Source organism: Arachis hypogaea, chromosome 13 (genome assembly GCF_003086295.3).
Source record: "Arachis hypogaea cultivar Tifrunner chromosome 13, arahy.Tifrunner.gnm2.J5K5, whole genome shotgun sequence".
Classification (NCBI taxonomy): domain Eukaryota; kingdom Viridiplantae; phylum Streptophyta; class Magnoliopsida; order Fabales; family Fabaceae; genus Arachis; species Arachis hypogaea.
In genome coordinates, this window is record NC_092048.1 from 51,459,246 (window position 1) to 51,466,194 (window position 6,949).

The window sequence follows — 6,949 nt, forward strand, 5'->3', positions numbered from 1 at the left end:
AGTAGTTCCTTGGTATGCACCTGTAGCTAATTATCTAGTTAGCCATACTTTCCCTCCCAATTTTACTAAGCATCAAAGGGACAAGCTAAAAAGCGAGTCTAAATACTATATATGGGATGACCCATATTTGTGGAGGTGTGGTGCTGACCAGGTAATTAGAAGATGTGTGCCCCAATCAGAATTCCAGTCCATTTTAGAGGCCTGCCACTCTTCTAAGAGTGGAGGACGTTTTGGCCCTCAAAGAACAGCTAGAAAAATTTTAGACTGTGGATTCTAGTGGCCTACTCTTTTTAAAGATGCTGCTGAATTTTGTAAATCTTGTTTCCCATACCAAAGGTTTGGTAATATATCCAAGAGGAATGAGATGTCTCAACAGATTATACTTTTCTGTGAAATTTTTTATGTTTGGGTCATTGACTGCATGGGTCCATTTCCAAACTCTAATGGTTACCTTTATATACTGTTAGCTGTAGATTATGTTTCTAAATGGGTGGAAGCCATTCCTACCCATACTGATGATGCTAACACTATTGTTTCCTTTGTTAGAAACCATATTATTTGTCGCTTTGGATCACCACGAGCAATCATGAGTGATCAAGGCACTCACTTTTGTAACAGGAGACTAACAGGATTACTGAAGAAGCATGGGATTGTTCATAAGGTAGCAACAGCTTATCATCCCCAGACCAATGGGCAAGCAGAAGTATCTAATAGAGAAATAAAGCGTATTCTAGAGAAGATAATAAAACCTCATAGAAAGGACTGGAGTGCCAGGCTACAAGATGCACTCTAGCATATAGAACAGCATACAAGATACCCATTGGGATGAGCCCCTTCCACTTAGTATACGAAAAGGCTTGCCACCTTCCAGTAGAGGTGGAACACAAGGCTTTCTGAGCTGTAAGGGAGTGCAACATGAACTTTGAGGAAGCTGGTGCTGAAAGGAAGCTGCAACTAGCAGAATTGGAGAACCTTCACCTAGAAGCATATGACAACTCCAGGCAATACAAAGAGAAGATGAAGGCTGTCCATGACAAGCACATAAAAAGGAGAGAGTTCAGACCAGGGGAGTTAGTTCTTCTTTATAACTCCAGACTGAGGCTTATGCCAGGTAAACTGAGATCAAGATGGGAAGGTCCTTACAGAGTAGAGAAGGTAGAGCCATATGGAGTTTTTTACCTGCGTCATCCTTCTAGTTTAAAATTTATCAAGGTCAATGGACATCGCCTAAAGTTTATCATGGTGAGAAGATGAAGGATCACAAAGAACTAGAGGTTTTCCTCTTGGAAGACCCACCAACAGAAGCAGAATAAGCTTGAAGATCGTCCAACTTAAGGACATAAAAGCAAAGTGCTAGGTGGGAGACAACCCACCAAGGTATGATCATTCCATTTCAGTCTTAGTTTTGTTTTATTTTATTCTACTTTATTTTTCTTAGTGACTCTTCTCTTATTCTCTGCATATAGTCTGCATTTGCATTTGCATTCTGCATATAAAAAAAATGCACGTAACGCCCAAGCGTCGCTGACGCGTACGCGTCATATGTGCATTCGAAACAAGAAGAAAAGAAGTAGAGAGTCACGCGGGAGTGTGGCTGGAGGCGTGCCTTAGGCACAAGCATGCCCACGCGAACGCGTCCCTGACGCGTTCGCGTCATTTGAAAAATAGCCTCCCACGCGTGCGCGTCGCCCATGCGCACGCGTGACCCTGCAAAATCGACGTAAAAAGGTATATGGCAGAGAGTTATGATGGAGTGGGGCTGGAATGATGCTGGAAGCACAAGCCCTATCACGCGAACGCGTGCCCCACGCGTCCACGTCATTTTTCAAAAAGAGGCCATTCACGCGTGCGCGTCACCCACGCGCACGTGTCACCCTAAATTTTGGCATTATGCGAACGAAACAGAAAGTTGTGCGTACGCGAGGCTGCTCTCGCGCCAATGGCACAATTCATTTCACGCGAACGCGTGACCAACGCGTACGCGTCACTAAAAAAATTGCGCCACCCAGGCGAACACGTGATCTACGCGCACGCGTCGCCTGTGCTGCACAGCTTATCCAGATCAGTGCCAGATATCTTATCTTTTCTTTCCCAATCCTAATTTTTCCTTCCCCCCTCTTATTTCTTTCTTCTTCCTTCCCTCTTCTTTATTCCTTCTCATTTTTTACTTCCCCCCCCCCCCTTCTTTTTCACATCCATTATTAAGGTTCTTTTCTTTTCTTCTTTCCTTTTTACTTTTCTATTATTATTCGTACTTTTATTTAAATTTTCTTCTTCTTTTTCTTTTTACTTTCATTAGCTATGTTTTACTTTTTCTTTTTCTTTTTACATTCTTTTAATTGGTGTTCGAAACTTAATTGGGTGATTATTTTCTTCTATAATTGCTTGTGGATCATTAAGGAGTTGTTTGACAATTAATATTTCTTCTTAAGGGTTGTTTGCATGTTCAAATTTAATACTTTCAATAACATATTTAACCTGCATGCTAAGTGTTTGTGAAAAAGCCTGTATGGCATTATACATTTTTAAATTATTCTATTTTTCTACTCTAATGCCTGCTTTTCAAAAAACCCCTTTTCATATATTATTCATTAAATATAATTGTCAATACAAATAGGTTGTTAATTTGAAAGACTTGATAATTAAATTGGACAATTAATGCTTGATCTATGCTACTCATGCCTTTGCTAACATGCCAATAAACATCTTGCATCTTATTGCCACAACATGCACTTGCTATATTTCCATTAATGAACTTTTCACATGGATTCACGACCATGTGTTAATGACATCCTTCTTTACCGTGCATTGATTATCACTTGTTCCATCATCTTCCTTGCTCGAACCCTTAGCTTCACATATTACTTTCCTTTTCCTTTTTCAGGATGGCCACCAAGAAGGGTAAAGAGAAAGCTACTCCCAAACCACCAGCAAGGAAAGGAACAAAAAGAGCACTAGCTGCAGAGCCATCTTCAACAACAGTAAAATCCTCAACAAAGCGAATCAAAAGGATCATTAAGGTCGATGAAAAAGAGAAAGTGGTGCACGAAATTGTGATGTCCAGGCTCGAATAATCCCTGGCAACGTGAGCAACTTGGTACGCGTAATCGTGATTACACTTTAATTATGTAAAATTCATGGCTCTTTCTTTCCCTGGCAATGGCGCCAAGAACATGGTGCCAATACCATGGTTCACAACTTCGATACAACTAACCAGCAAGTGCACTGGGTCGTCCAAGTAATACCTTACGTGAGTAAGGGTCGAATCCCACGGAGATTGTTGGTATGAAGCAAGCTATGGTCACCTTGCAAATCTCAGTTAGGCAGATATAAATTGATAATGGTGTTTTCGAATAATAATTAATAGAATAGGGATAGAAATACTTATGTAATTCATTGGTGAGAATTTCAGATAAGGGAATGGAGATGCTTTCGTTCCTCTGAACCTCTGCTTTCCTGCTATCTTCATCCAATCAGTCTTACTCCTTTCCATGGCTGGCTTTATGCAAGGGCATCACCGTTGTCAGTGGCTACATCCCCTCCTCTCAGTGAAAAATATGCTCACATGCTCTGTCACAGCACGGCTAATCATCTGTCGGTTCTCGATCATGCTGGAATAGGATTCACCCTCCTTTTGCGTCTGTCACTAACGCCCAGCACTCGCGAGTTTGAAGCTCGTCACAGTCATTTAATCATTAAATCCTACTCGGAATACCACAGACAAGGTTTAGACTTTCCGGATTCTCTTGAATGCCGCCATCATTCTAGCTTACGCCACGAAGATTCTGATTAAGAGATCTAGGAGATATTCATTCTAGCTTATTTCATGTAGAACGGAAGTGTTTGTCAGGCACGTGTTCATAGGGGAGAATGGTGATGAGCGTCACACATAATCATCACCTTCATCACGTTCTTGGGTGAGAATGGATATCTTAAAAGCGAAATAAGATGAATTGAATAGAAAACAGTAGTACTTTGCATTAATCTTTGAGGAACAACAGAGCTCCACACCTTAATCTATGGAGTGTAGAAACTCTACCGTTAAAAATACATAAGTGAAGGTCCAGGCATGGCCGAGATGGCCAGCCCCCTAAAGCGTGATCAATAGTCTCCTAAGATGAACAATGGATTAAAACTGAGACCAAAGATATAAGATGGTCAAAAAGACGTCTAATACAATAGTAAGAGGTCCTATTTATAATAAACTAGCTACTAGGATTTACAGAAGTAAGTAATTGATGCATAAATCCACTTTCGGGGCCCACTTGGTGTGTGCTTGGGCTGGGCTTTGAGTGTTACACGTGCAGAGGTCCTTCTTGGAGTTGAACGCCAGCTTTTGTGCCAGTTTGGGCGTTCAACTCTGGTTTTGGCTCCTTTTCTGGCGCTGGACGCCAGGTTTGGGTAGAAAGCTGGCGTTGAACGCCAGTTTACGTCATCTATTCTTGGCCAAAGTATAAACTATTATATATTGCTGGAAAGCCCTGGATGTCTACTTTCCAACGCAATTGGAAGCGCGCCATTTCGAGTTCTGTAGCTCCAGAAAATCCACTTTGAGTGCAGGGAGGTCAGAATCCAACAGCATCAGCAGTCCTTCTTCAACCTCTGAATCTGATTTCTGCTCAAATCCCTCAATTTCAGCCAGAAAATACCTGAAATCATAGAAAAACACAAAAACTCATAGTAAAGTCCAGAAATGTGAATTTAACATAAAAACTAATGAAAACATCCCTAAAAGTAACTAGATCCTACTAAAAACATACTAAAAAAAAGCCAAAAAGCGTATAAATTATCCGCTCATCACAACACCAAACTTAAATTGTTGCTTGTCCCCAAGCAACTGAAAATCAAATAGGATAAAAAGAAGAGAATATACTATAAATTCCAAACTATCAATGAAACATAGCTCCAATCAAATGAGCGGGACTTGTAGCTTTTTGCCTCTTGAATAGTTTTGGCATCTCACTTTATCCATTGAGGTTCGGAATGATTGGCATCTATAGGAACTTCAGATTTCGAATAGTGTTATTGATTCTCCTAGTTCAGTATGATGATTCTTAAACACAGCTTCTTTATGAGTCTTGGCCGTGGCCCTAAGCACTTTGTTTTCCAGTATTACTACCGGATACATAAATGCCACAGACACATAATTGGGTGAACCTTTTCAGATTGTGACTCAGCTTTGCTAAAGTCCCCAATTAGAGGTGTCCAGGGTTCTTAAGCACACTCTTTTTTTTTTTTGCTTTGGACCTTGACTTTAACCGCTCAGTCTCAAGTTTTCACTTGACACCTACACGCCACAAGCACATGGTTAGGGACAGCTTGGTTTAGCCGCTTAGACCAGGATTCTATTCCTTTAGACCCTCCTATCCACTGATGCTCAAAGCCTTGGGATCCTTTTTATTTGCCCTTGCCTTTTGGTTTTAAGGGTTATTGGCTTTTTGCTCTTGCCTCTTGGTTTTAAGAGCTTTTGGCTTTTTCTGCTTGCTTTTTCTTTCTATTTTTTTTTCTATTTTTTTCTGCAAGCTTTGTTCTTTGCTGCTTTTTCTTGCTTCAAGAATCATTTTATGATTTTTCAGATTATCAAATAACATGTCTCCTAGTCATCATTCTTTCAAGAGCCAACATATTTAACATTCTTAAACAACAACTTCAAAAGACATATGCACTGTTCAAGCATACATTCAGAAAACAAGAAGCATTGTCACCACATCAATATAATTAAGCTAAGTTCAAGGATAAATTCGAAACTCATGTACTTCTTGTTCTTTTGAATTAAAACATTTTTCATTTAAGAGAGGTGATGGATTCATAGGACATTCATAACTTTAATACATAGTTACTAACTACTAATGATCATGTAATGAAGACACAAACATAGATAAGCACACATCATAGAAAACGAAAAACAGAAGAAATAAGAACAAAGAATGAATCCACCTTAGTGATGGTGGCGTTTCCTTCTAGAGGAACCAATGATGTCCTTGAGCTCTTCTATGTCTCTTCCTTGTCTTTGTTGCTCCTCCCTCATTGCTTTTTGATCTTCTCTTATTTCATGAAGCATGATGGAGTGCTCTTGATGTTCCACCCTTAGTTGTCCCATATTGGAACTCAATTCTCCTAGGGAGGTGTTGATTTGCTCCCAATAATTTTGTGGAGGAAAGTGCATTTGAGGCATCTCCGGAATCTCATGGTAATGAGCTTCTTGCGCCTCTTGAGCTCCATGAATGGGCTCTCTTGCTTGCTCCATCTTTTTTTTAGTGATGGGCTTGTCCTCTTTAATGAGGATATCTCCCTCTATGTCAATTCCAGCCGAATTGCATAGGTGGCAAATGAGGTGAGGAAAGGCTAACCTTGCCATAGTGGAGGACTTGTCAGCCACCTTGTAGAGTTCTTGAGGTATAATCTCATGAACTTCCACCTCTTCTCCAATCATGATGCTATGGATCATGATGGCCCGGTCTATAGTAACTTCAGACCGGTTGCTAGTGGGAATGATTGAGCATTGAATGAACTCTAACCATCCTCTAGCTACAGGCTTGAGGTCCAATCTTCTTAGTTGAACCGGCTTGCCTTTGGAGTCAACCTTCCATTGAGCTCCTTCTACACATATGTCCATGAGGACTTGGTCCAACCTTTGATTAAAGTTGACCCTTCTAGTGTAGGGGCGTTCATCTCCTTGCATCATGGGCAAGTTAAACGCCAACCTCACATTCTCCAGACTAAAATCTAAGTATTTCTCCTGAACCATTGTAACATAGTTCTTTGGATCCGGGTTCTTACTTTGATCATGGTTCTTGGTGATCCATGCATTGGCATAGAACTCTTGAACCATTAGGATGCCGACTTGTTGGATGGGATTTGTTAGAACTTCCCAACCTCTTCTTTCAATTTCATGTCGGATCTCCGGATACTCATTTCTTTTGAGTTTGAAAGGGACCTCAGGGATCAC